Raw genomic sequence first — 13521 nt, 5'->3', positions numbered from 1 at the left:
CTGCAGGAGTACTCAGCCTAGCACCCAGGGACCCCACCTGTGTCCCCGCCCCCTGGCAGTGTTTCGGCTGCCATGCACTTGCCCTGTGAATCATTGCAAGGAGACAATTTCATTTGTCTTGGATATATTTCTTGGAGTAGAATTAGCAAGAAGTATGGTTCAAGTGCATGGATGCTAAGCCCATTCATTTTGGGTGAAGGATGAACACGATAGGATGATGGGCACAAGTTTAAATTAAAAAGACACACAAAAAACACATCCCAACATTTTAAAGACTGAAATTGTGAAGTGTGATTTCTGAACAAGCACCAGAGATGGCTGAACTTATAGTGAGGTCAGAGGGGTGGAGAGAAGCACAGAGGAAAGAGGGGGCCACCCTGCCTCCCCCTGCTCTGGACCTCATGTCCTCCTGGGTTGCTGTCCCTAATGCTCAAAACACAGGCTTCAGAAGCCAGGCCATGTGGTCAGAAGGTGTGGCCACTTCCACGTCCTCCTCACTGCCCACAGAAAACAAAATAGTTAAGTCTAGTGTAACACATCACCACTCCTGCAAGACAGTTCTTCCTCCATCCTTGAGTCGAAGAGCAAAGACATACAAGCAGAGACAAATTAACAAGTTTATTTATAATGATCTGCATATATATAAGCTATATACATCATATAGGGAAGATAGAGAAGGGCCCGTTCAGGCAAATGGGTATGGGGACAGGAGTCATTTGTAGGTAACAGGAGGGCTTCCTGCTATTTCCAAGAAAAAAGGCCTAGAGTGTGGGTCTACCCTGTTATCACCCAAGCCAGGGAAAGCACAGTTGATATAGATGTAGATCTCTCTCCTACTCCCTATGTGGAAGTCTTCGAGTCCATGCAGTGAACTCTTGCCAGCCTCCAACACACACACACACACACACACACACACTACACACACGCTGGGCCTCCAGCTTCCTGACAGTGAAGAGGTTGAACTGGACCTGTCCAACGCTTCTTTCCAGACGTTCAAAGACCCTTGACGAGGAGACTGGCTGCACGCCATTTCTGGAGGACACTTTTCCTCTTTCCTGGTGGAGACTGGGTCTTTTGTACTGGAAGAAATACCTCTTATGAAGCCCTGGGTAGGTGATGGTGTGCCCAAAAGGAAAAGCTGCTACTTACCTTGCCCAAGGGGCAGCAAAAGTGCCTCCAAACACAAGTATTTTCCTAGTGGTGCTGGCTCCTCTAAAGCCAAAGGGGAACCCTGGCTGGAGGGGCCTCAGGTGTTTTGACTTAAAGGGAGAAGAGAAGTTTCCCCTAGAAATGTTCTGACTTTGGCCAGGTGGGCCCCAGGTGCCCTGCTGGAAGGAGAGAACACAAGGGCCCTCAAGCACAGGGGTGGTGCTGTCCCCTCCCATTACACCACACCTGTGCCCTGGCCAGGTGGACCACAGGTGCCTGGTCGAAGGTGGAATTAAAAGGCCCCCAAGCTCTTGAGAGTGCTGTCCCCTCCTATTGTCCCACCTGTTTTCTTGTCAGGTGGACTCCGAGTGCCCTGCATGGAGGTGGAAGCAGAGGTGTCTTGAACTACAGGCATGACACTGGTTCCTCCTGCAGGAAGTATGCTCTGGCCAGTTGGGCCCTGTGGAGCAGAAGTGGTGCTGGATCTTCCACTTGGTCCTGCTCCAAAGGTGAGAGCTCCAGAAGTGGAACTGGGTCCCGGGGCAGACGCACTGACCACACAACTACTACTTCCCATTCGGGTGCTGACAGGGATGCCAGATCTGGAACCTGGCGATGTCAAGCCCACAAATGCTGGTGGTGGAACACCACCACTGGGTGGCTGGGCTGGGGGGGAACCAAAGCCTTCAACTTGTGCTGGGAATGGCGACTTTGCCAACTGGAAGCAGGGGTTAAAGCTGGTGGCTCCCGGCTGCTGCCCGTTGGGGACCCCAAATGTGGGCTGAGGCGTGGTTCCTGGGTGAAAGGGAAGATTGTATGTTGGAGGTGGGCCATGGACCAATGGTGCAGGCAAGCCAGTGGAGACTTGGTTTGAGGCAATGCTGCCATTGGGTGGTGTGTTGTCAGTACCAGGACATGCCATAAAAAAGGGGAAGATGTTCTTCCTGGAGACAGGAGCAGCCTGGAGAGAGCCCACAACCTGGGGAGGAGGCCTGGTGTCCATGTCCTCAGGATCAGAGGTAAGCCTGGTTGCTGAGCATGCAGAGGGACTGCTTGCTGGGGTGTCGGCAGCCAAGGAGAGATGGGCAGGCCAGCAGAGACAGGAGCGGCCTGGAGAGAGCCCACAGCCTGGGGAGAAGGTGTGGTGTCCATGTCCTCAGGATCAGAGGTAAGCATAGTTGCTGAGCATGCAGAGGGACTGCCTGCTGGGGTGTCGGTGGCCACAGGAGATGGGCAGGCCAGCGGAGACAGGAGCAGTGGGAAAAGTGGCTCCCAGCTGCTGCCCACCAGGGCCCCCAAATGTGGGCTGAGGGGTGGCTGCTGGACCCAAGGGGAGGATGAAAACTGGGGTGGGTGTAGTGTCCATTGGTACAGGCAGGTTGGTGGAATCTGGGGCATCTGCAAGAGGTGTTTGTTTCATATTACAGTGAGCATGTTGGAAGTGGAGGGAAGGCACAACAGGGCTGGGAGGATGCAAGAAAATAACAGCGTCGGAAGGGGGAGTGGTGTCCATGTCACCTTCACTGGGGACAGAGGCAGGCTGGGAGGTCCCATGTGCAAATGTGCTGGCTGGGATGGTGGGTGTGACCAGGGGAGCCGCTAGGGGCTGGCTGGTGAGGACAGGGATACGGTGGAAGGGAAGGTGGGAGGGGTTGGTGAGAACAGAGGAGGGGGATCTATGCACATGGGTGTGGGTGATGGCTTTGCAGGAGTGGTGTGCTGGAAGTAGAGGGCTACGGCATTAGCAGGAGTGGGGAGGTCAGAAATAGATGTGGCAGCCCTGAGCGAATGTGAAGGCGTGGCAGCCTCGAGAGGATGAGGTGCTGTGTCTGCCATGGGTGGACGAGAAGCCGAAGGTACCAGGGCAGAGAGGATTGGTGGCCGGGTAGGCAGGTCAGCCAAGGCAGTGGCCGCTGTGGCAGTGGTAGCCGGGATTGGCCCAGTGACTGGGGCTTGGCTCAAGGCGTCTGTAGTCTCCCCTGAAGGCAGAGAGGGAGAACTGGCAGGTGCAGGGACACTGCTCTCTGCAGAGGCCTCTCTTCCACCTTCGTCCATGATGCCATGGCCCTGTTTTTGCTCAGCCTTCTCTTCCCAGCATGGGTCCCCAGCTGCGGCTCTCAGAGGAAACTTCAGGGGTGAGGGCCGCTCCCCTCCACCCCACAACAGTGGCAGCAGCAGTGGCAATGGCAGTGACCTTGGTCTTTTCCATTTACGGGGCCTGACCCTGGCTGGTGTGGGTAGAAGAGTGCTCCTTGACGGCCCAGCTGGACGGTGCTCTTCCTGCGTCTCCTCCCCTGGCTGTGAGCCTGGAGAGCTGTGGCCGTGGCTCCCCTCCAGCACCGCCTGGGGTGATCTCTCTGATGGCAGCGAGCAGGAGGAGGCTGCACCCGAGAGCCGTGCTGCCCCTGGACCACCCCTTCCAGGAGGCAGGACACCTCCTGCAGGCCTGTCCGAGCCCAGGATGGCCCAGCCGCTGACAAAGGAGCTCACAGACTCCTGGGCCTCCTGACACCGGCTCTCTCCTTGTCTGTCCCTACAATGGAGATGCTTGTTCAGAGGTCCAGGACCGCCCTGGAAGGACATGACCACCTCCTCGAGCTCCAGGGGCCTGGATGGAGCCCGGACGCTCCCTCTGGTGTGGGGGTCCCTCCTCTGCCTATCCTGCCCTCTGGTGTCTTTGCGATCCTCCTCCTCCTTTTCCTCTGCTTGCTCTTCTCTGCCCTCTTCTGGGGCCCTCGGTCCACTTTCCTTCAGGTGAAGGGGTGGGAGGTGTCTGGATGGCACCGGCCTCCTAGGAATGACCTGCTCAGGGGCAAACCCAGAAGGGACAGTTTGCGCCCTGGACAAGGGATCCTCACCACCCCAGAAGAGCAGCCAAACATCTTGGAGGTACGCGATGACAGTACTGGCTTCAGACTCCCTCCCGAACACCGATGGCAGGACCCCCAGAGAGGAGCAGTGAGGGTTCCGAATGGGATATCTCCTCTTAGGGGCGATGTAAATCCCAGAATGTAACTTCACGGCATCTGGGCTGGACAGCCTGTGGGCAGGGCCAGGGAGGGGTGCTAGGGCAGCGGGGCCATCTGGATGAGCCCCAGGAGAAGTGTGGAGGGGATAAACAGGTGGGTGACTGCCGGGCCCTGAGCAGTGGCTGCAGGGCTGCAACTGAAGTCAGCTCAGGAAATTGCCCATGAAGAGCTATCTGTGTGCTGTCCAATCGAGGGAGTGGAGTGAGAAGCTAGAGAGGTCAACTAGCTCCCAGCTCCTCCGAGGCAAGGACCGCACTGGCACTGTTGAGCTCCTGGCTTGAGGTAGAATGCAGACGTGTCACAGAGGGAGGGAATGTGAGGGGTGGGGGATGGGCAAGAGGAGAAGGAAGGGCAGTTGGAACAGGTGCTGCAGTGCAAACTGCTAGGCCCAGTGACCCAGCCTTGGTGGTCCTCTCTAGCACCCCGGCACGGTCTGCAGCTTGGCACTTCTTCTCCGTGGCCATCCCATCAATGAATGTCACCAGCAGGGTGTCGGACTTTTCTGGAGAGGGCTCACAATGCCTGGCTTGCCCAGATGCTGCACCCCACAACATCCCATCCTGGCCTAGCTAGGTTTTCTTTGCTTCTTTTGATCAATTGGGTGAAAACAATGCTGAAGCCTTGGAACCTTCCCTGGGTCACCCAAGTGTTAATGCCCAGACCCAGGATTTGAACTGCAGCCTCTGTGATTCCAGAGTTCATTCATTTAACCATGAGGCTCTAGGGCCTCCTCCTCATATAGTAATTATGTATCACCATTTTAAAAAACAGTACTTAACTTATTTAGCACCAGGGCATGCCTATAATGAGCACGTGCCCTGCTGTACTAGGAGCAATTATTTGATTCACCTCAGGGTCACCTTTGTCCATAATGGGCTACTTAAGTCTCCTCAGGTGTGGGGTAGGAACAGTGAATTATCAGCACAGCACCATTGGGTATTTCTCTTCTATTTGATGCTTGCTGCACAAATTTTTTGGTCTAGTTCGAAGGATTCAAATATGTAAGGATTATATTTTAGATAAGATTTTATCTATCATGGAAGAAAGTTTACAAGGGAATATTCCATATGGATAAGAGGCCAGTTTCTCTGGCTCTCCTAGAATATGCCTGGCAAGGCATCTCATCCATGTTTCAGAAATAAATAGGTCATTTCATGTTAATAGCCAGGCAGTGTACTGGATTAAAGTAGGATCAGCACAGTTTGATCATTGTGAGCAAGCCAATTGGGCCCACTATTCACTACACATTATTGGCCCCACATGTAACTTTAGAGATTCCTCTGCCCAAGAGAGGAGACATGCACATTAATTTTAGTTAAGGTGTAGACAACTGGATCAGGATGGGTTCTTTTGATCCTCTTTCTGTTGGCCATATAAAGAGATAGTCATAGAGGAGCTGGAAACAAAGGTCAGTGGGAACCCAGAAGAGAAAGGAAAGGATATCACCACATGTTGGGATAGTCAAGGAACCCAGGTATACCGGGCAACCAAAATGCTCCCAACCAGGGAGAAAGCAAGTGTTCTAGCGTCTGTATGGGGGCATTTTTGGGACTTGGAGTTGTCCTGAATGATATTGCGGGAACTGATGCAGGACGTTATACATCCTGCCATAACTCACTGAATGGACTGGGGGAGAGTGTAAACTACAATGTAAACTATAATCCGTGCATTGTAGCAGTGCTCCAAAATGTATTCACCAAATGCAATGAATGTGCCACACTGATGAAAGATGTTGTTGATGTGGGAGAGTGGGGGTGTTGGGGTGGAAGTAGGGTACAAGGGTAGCTCTTATATTTTTTAATGTAACATTTTGTTTGATCTGTGTATCTTTTAAAAAAAGACAATAAAAAATGTTAAAAAAAAGACAAGCAACCCAATTTTAAAATGGGCAAAAGATTTGAACAGACATTTCTCCAAAGAAGAAATACTAATGACAAAAAAAAATAATATGAAAAAACGCTCAACATCACTAGCTATTAGGGAAAGGCAGACCAAACCTATAATGAGATAGCACTTCAAACCTTATAGAGTGGCCATTATTGAAGAAACAGAAAAGTACATGTGCTGGAGAGGATGTGGAGAAAACAGGAGTATTCCTTCACTTTTGGTGGGAAGGCAGATTGTGCAGCCTCTGTGGAAGACAGTTTGGCAGCACCTCAAGAAGCTGAATATGGAACTGCTATATGTTCCAAAATCCCATTACTAGGAATATACTCTGGAGAACTGAAAGCAAGGACATGAACTGATATTTTAACACTGATGTTCATAGCAGCATTATTCACAATTGCTAATCTATGGAACCAGCCAAAGTGCCCATCAATCAACAAGTGGGTCAACAAAATGTGGTATATACATGTAATTCATTTGTAAGAAGAAATGAAATGGGGATGCAGATGACAACATGGATGAACTTAGATGATATTATATTGAGTGAAATAAGCCTGAAAACATAAAAAACAATATGGTATGGTCTCACTCTTATGAACTAAATACAGTGAATAAACTCACATAGGTAAACTCTAGAGGATAGGTTACTAGGAGAGAGAAGGTGGGTTGAAAATAGGAGCTGATGCTTAGTGTAGGTAGCATTATGAATAAGGCTAATGGTAAAAGTGGAAATAAACAGAGGTGACAGTAAGACATTATAATGAGAATAACTAACCCTGCTGATGTATAAATGGACTGTGCCTGACAGAGGTAGTTTGTGGACGTAAATGTCAATTGAAAGGAAGCCAGAGAATAATCTAGGGGATGTATAACATAGTGACTTTGATGTTGGATGATAATTGTGATTAAAGGTACATATACAAGAGTACTCTTCCTTTTACAAAATGCTAAGAATGTTTTCAAACAAGGGAAAGTTTCAAGTAATGTAACTTACAGATAATAGTTAACAGTAATATTGTAATATTTTGCAGCAATGGCAAGAATATATTGTTTAAATTCTAAGGAATGAATGAACAACAATAAGGGGATAAAAGGAAATACAGGATTTTTCCTTTTGGAGTAATGAAAACGTTCTATTATTGAGTGAGGCACAACTCTGTGATGAAAATGAGAGCCACCGCGTGTGTGCTTTAAATGGATTGTACAAAACATGTGATTGTATAATACAGTGAATCCAGTGATGGAAGATGGACTGTGGTTAGCAGAAAAATATGAGAATCTTTTCTCCTGAATGATAACAAATATATTATACTAATATCAGCTGTTAATATTAAGGAGGGTGGGGGAAAATACAGAAAATGTAAGATATGGGCTATAGTTAGTAGTACTATTTTGATGATTGACTTTTACAGTTGCTTACAAATGTTTCACAACAATGCAAGGTTTTGGTGTGGGAGATGTATGGGAGCAATATGTGTTTGTTTTGTAAATTCACAAATTTTAGTATACAGTTATTGTGTTCATGTATGAATGATATACTTCAATAAAATATTATTTAAAAAACAATTTGAGGTTTATTTCAAACTAATCAAAGGGAAGTGGAAAAGTTCATAGAAAGGGGTTGAAAAAAGATTGGTCATGATATGGTAATTGTTGAAACTGGGTAAATAATAATTCATTATATTATTTTCTCTACTTTAATAAATTTTCAATATTTTCTTAATAAATATGTTTAAAAGGCTGTCCAGAACCTAATAACACTTTTGACATAAGTTGAGTGAAGAACATGAGTCGATTTCTACATTATTTAACTAATTTGTTATATATTGTTTGCCCACAACTAGACTTTTTTTTGGTGAGTCACATTTATCAAGTCTTTCTAAAATATTCAAATTAGTTTTCATGAAAACATAAATCTTTATTTGCACATTGTCATTTAGATGTTTAAATTATATAATTACCATAAAAAGTAAAAATGTCATAGCAATTTTAGGAACAAATTCAGATGATTTTTGGTAAGCAAACTGTCCAGTTGCTGTACAAATGTGAGAAATTCAAAGGATATCCTATTAGCCAAGGGCACTCATTGCTGGACATAGGTCAGCATGTTTTCTAAAGGGAATAGATTGTTAGTGTGGTAAATTAAGCACAAGTCACTACTATTTCCCCTTCATTAAAAATCCCCTAAATTGCCTGGCATCCTTCTGAAAACAAAATCTTATATTACAGCCCAGGGCCCTTGGTTTCTGGAAAACTCAGTAGAGTGGCAATTTAAATTATTTCCCCTTGTTTCCATTAATTACAAAAAAATAAACAAAACAAAATAAAAGCATAAAATGGCCAATGCATATTCGTGAAGCACATCCATTTGTGCTTACCCTTGGCTCCTGAATTACTTCCAGGATATAATTAACAGCTAGATTCTCATCTAATGGAATATGACCCAATTCATTACTCTTCTTGGCTCAGCAATTCATGTGAAATAAATCAGTGTTAAGTTTTAATTCTAAAAAGAAAAATCAGTTATAGGGTGGTCAAGGAAGGAAACTGACAGCTTGCCCAGGTGATAAAGTCATGCAATACTTTGGAACTTGCATACTAGCAGGGCAGCTGTAGACATAGCCAACATGTGAAGCAGCAGGTATGAATCTCTCTGCCCAGACCAGATTGAAAAAGGAAATTATTCACTCAACTTTTGGTAAAGGTTTCTTCCTGATGCCCACCACTGATCAGGTAGCCTCCTGGCAAAGCAGCCCTGCTAGGATGTGATCAGGTGAGCATTTTCACACCTGATGCAAGGAGAGAAGCCTTCAAAGCCTGCCCTTGGCTAAAAGGGAGCTAATATCACCCCCAAACCTAGTGTGTATGGAAGGTATATTTCACATACCCATGGGACTAACATTAGGAGATACCTGCTTCTGGAGCACTATCCAAATAAATGTATACACTTTAGGACACCTAAGAATGTCAGAGGTTCTAGTCTAGAGATCTACCTTCTTGACTCATCTAAACTCTCCCCCTGTAAGTGGTCTTACAGATGCATTACCTAGTGCCACCAACTCTGATACTCACAGACACATCTTCATTCTCTTGGACACATGGGATGGCCAACACAGTGTAGCAAGTGGTGGCCAGCACTCAATGCTCAGTCTTGCTTCTGAATTTTAGTATGCACCTTTGGAAAACAAGGCTCCTGTACTATTGAAACTGACTTGAGGTGTTTTTAGTAATTATGCATGTAATGAATTCCAATATGTTTTTTGATTAATTAGATTTGAAGAAACAATGAATATGCCTTTAATTTTAACATTAAAATTCCAATGTTTATCAGACTTGCCTTCATGAAAATTAAAGCCATCTGAAATGCTAAATACATTAAAACCCAAAATAACATATAATTGGTAGAAATTATGTCGTATGTACCATAGAAAGGGTTTGTGCATATTGTATACTTAAAACACATTTACAATGGTGAGGAAAATTTCATTTCTTTATAATTAAGTGACCCAAGGATTTCAAAAGAATTCACAAAATACAAACATGGCAAAGTAAAAGATATGGGCATGTAAATGGTATTTAATCTAGAATTAATGGTGCCAAATAAAAATTGGCTAGAAAAATCCTGGGAAGATATCAGCAAAAAGAGTAAATTCTCTGCCTCCAACCGGATATTTAAGTCTTATATGTCCATAGCCTGTGGTACAGGGTAGGTTTCATTAACCTTAGAGCAAAGCCAAGATATGCTGCAGTCATTTTGGCAGTAGAAAGTGACTTAACCAATCAAGAAGCATTATAAAAATTTCAACAATTTGACTGACTCTTTTAGCCCCTTCCCCTCTTTTGTCCACAGAGAATTTGCATGTTCATATTTGATCACGTTTTTTTCTTCTTCACATAATAAATGCAGCTGTCAGAAGGCAGAGTTTCACAACTTCAAAGTATCTCATTGGAATACTAACAGAGTATCTTGATGCAGTTCAGATATTTCAAGAAAATTATATTCTTTTCAAAATTAGTGAAATTCTATGAAATTGCTCATTTCAGAAAAGAGTCCATAGCCTAGTTGCCTGTGATGTCTCTACATAATATATTTCTGAGATTTGATAGCATGATAGTTGAAGTTCATGAAAAGCCTGAAATATATAACATTTTCCTTTCCTACAAGCTCTGTAGAATTTAAATCAATGATAGTGTCCAGAACATTGAAAAGGTATAGAAAAGCATGCACCACTGTTGGTGAATACATATCATTATAGGATATATGGAGATTGAATTGAGTTTGCAGTTGTATATATTTCTCAATCCACTCTTAGCAGGTTGTTCAGCAGAAAAGTTCTTATGAATGCACAAAAAATGTGCCGAGGTGCATGTAGTGGTTTGGAGCTAGGTATTCTGTGAACTTAATCCATTCCTGTGGGTGTGAGCCTCATGTAAATGGGATGTCTTGATGGGGTCCCTTCCCTTAAGCTGAGGCCCACCTCAGTAACAGTGGGTCCTAATCCCATTACAGAAGGCCTTATAGGAAGGTCACTGAGAAAGAGAAAGCAAGGGGAAGCAAGCAGAAGCTGGACATCCTGGGAACCCCGAAGAGAAGAGGCAAGCCAGGAGAGGCCACCATGTGCACTGCTGTGTCACAGAAAACCAAGAGCCGAGAGCACTTTCCAGCCAGCCCAGAATGCCCCAGTGTTCTGGGAGAAAGCATCGCTTGATGATGCCTTGACTTTGGATTTCTCCTTGCCTCAAAACTGTGAGGCAATATTTTTCATCGCTTGAGCTGACCCATTACACCATTACATGGTATTTCAGTTAGCAGTTAGGAACCTAAAACAGTGCACCTGTTATACGATATTAAAAAATAAATAAATACGGAAGACACTATTTGTGGCAGACACTGTGTCAGTTGCCCAGGGCACATCTATCCCTTACCCCTGCCCCTTCTCCTCCTGCTACTGCATAAAGTGAACAGGATACCTGATTATTAAACATCCTTGAAGTTTTAAGTGGCCACATGGGAAGACTTCTTCAATCCCATTTTTTTTCCTTTATATGTTTTATTTGCTAGTACTAAAAACAAATACCATACAGTAGGTTGGCCGTAAGGAATGGGAATTTATTGACTCACACTCAAATGTTTGTTTCCCCCAGGCCAGAATCTCTGGGCTGGCTGCCAGTTGTTGGGTTCCCATGACAATGCACACAGCTACCTCTTCTTTCTCCTCTGGCTTCCACTGACTTCCAGCTTCTGGCGGCTCCTGTGGCTTCCTCTCCATGTCCAATTTCCTTTGCTTAGGAGGATTTCAGCCATCCTGGATCAGGGCCCATCTTCATTTAGTTTGGACCGACCTTAATTAGTAACATCTTTACAGGTCTTATTTACAAATGGGTCCACAGCCACAAGACCAAGGGCCGGGGGCTGTACACACCTTTTGTGGAGGACGTGTTTCAAGCCCCAACAGCACGTAAGACTTGGGACTGCAGTAGCTATCCAGGAGCTGGGAAGACAGGAAACCAATATACAGAAAACATCTAGGGGAAGGAAGGCTCGAGCCTGGGTCCCTGACACCCTCATTGCATCCCCATATAAACCCCAGGACTCCCCACCATTGCACTGCCATGTGCATAATACATAGCATCGTGTACAGCACCAGCAGTCCATTACTCTGTTGCTTATAGCCAAATGGATTCCTAACAAATGCCCTTAAGCACTTAAAATAATACAAGATTAAATAAATTTTTGAAAAGTAATATTCTGTAAATATAAGCAGATGTTAAAAACAATAAGCAGAATATGAAACTAGCCAATGTGATATTATTTCCTAAAAAATAATGCTGTGAGTATGTATTTCATGATCATATTTTGTAATTATCTATTTTATAATACTAAACATCATGCTATACTCTAATATGCCTTGGCTTATCAAACGATATGGACTTGGAACCAGTAGAAGTGGCATTCTATCCAGCACTCCAAGCTGCTGTAGTGGCCATGTCTGGGGGGATGGATAGGTGCTGTGAAGGGAGCTTCATTATTTTTGTACTCTATATTGTATTGCTGACTATTTTACAGTTAAGATGCATGATCTATGTGGGATTTAAAAGGAAAAGGAAAAAGAAGCACTTAAAATTATCCCCATGTATTAATAATGGCATGAATGCAAATTAAAACAAAAATGTGGCATTTCCTTACCCATGACTTAGACAGATATTAAAAGCACATCACTGTGGCATGCAAATGTTGGTAAAATAAAATACTCGGTTGTATGTGTTTTCTTTCAGAGAGCAACTTACCAATAAATATGTTTTTTGAAAATGTTCATGGTTCAAGCAATTTCATTCCTATGAATTTGTCTAAAGAAACTAATGAGAAACTTAACATATCTACATTTACAATTGTACTCCTTATAACATGCAAGTACAAGTTTTCTGAAATTAAATGTGGAGCCTTTAGATTTTTGCTTAACCTTTGTTTTTGTGTATTCCTTACAATATATATAATATACATAAATAAAATGAAACAAAAGAGACTCACAACAAAGATTTATTTCCTGGTTATGTTAAAAGTCTTACCTATAAAACTTTGACCTTTAATTAATCTCTGTAAACTAATACAATGTAGATCTTTTTGCCTTACTTACTTGGAAATTCAAATATAATTCCTTAATTATACAAGCTTTCGTTAATCTTGGTTTTCAGGCATAATTATCCCATAATCTCCCTTTTATTATTTAACTCTTGCCATTTTATTTCCAAGTTTACTGTTTTTAATTGTATTAAATATATATTATATGGCAAATCATCTTTGTTCAGTTGTATATGAACTGTATGTAACTATGCCTGTTTGGTATATATGTGTTCTTAAATTCAATTTATCTATTTTCCCAACATAATTTAATGGGCTAAGTAGATCACAAATATTTGCTGAACAAAGTTAAATTGTTTCATTATTTGAATATAAGAATAAATCCCACTGTTAAATATTCAAAAATTATGTTATGCTGATTTTGGAAACATATATAATTATCAAGATTAACAACAGAAATACCTGGGGTTCCGGCTATCCACAATGGGCAGAATTTGAATGGGCAGTCATCTTCTTTTATAATAGTTCAATAAACTGGACATTCCTTCTGAACCTCCTTCCTTTATTGATGAAAGATATAAATGTGCCTGTGTACACACACACACACATACAAAGTCCAACTAAAAAAGAGGTTAAAATACCATAGGAAAATAGCATTTATCCAATGCCTGCAGTATTGAAGGTCTCTTGTAGATGCTTCTACATGTACAGCAATATTGAGTTCTCCCAACAACCTTGTGCATGACTGTTATCCTTTATATCTTACACATGAGAAAAATCATGGTTTGAAAAGTAACTCACATACAGCGAGCAGCAGAGAAAGGCTTTGAAGATCTTGTACCTGCCTGAAGCACCTGTGATATATGTGTGTCTGAG

General features: G+C 43.7%; 1 long non-coding RNA gene across 1 annotated transcript; it reads right to left on the bottom strand.

Annotated features, from left to right (window-relative positions):
- Positions 1-603: 603 nt before the first annotated feature.
- On the bottom strand, positions 604-1606 carry LOC131278599 (uncharacterized). The gene is made up of 2 exons (XR_009185980.1): positions 1492-1606; positions 604-1079 (listed from the first exon to the last, which is right to left on the bottom strand). It is a non-coding gene; the product is annotated as an uncharacterized lncRNA (long non-coding RNA).
- Positions 1607-13521: the final 11915 nt, after the last annotated feature.

This window comes from Dasypus novemcinctus, chromosome 5 (assembly GCF_030445035.2).
Source record: "Dasypus novemcinctus isolate mDasNov1 chromosome 5, mDasNov1.1.hap2, whole genome shotgun sequence".
Taxonomy (NCBI): Eukaryota; Metazoa; Chordata; class Mammalia; order Cingulata; family Dasypodidae; genus Dasypus; species Dasypus novemcinctus.
Note: the sequence above shows the minus strand (reverse complement) of the source record. Positions and strands in the feature narration are given on the sequence as shown.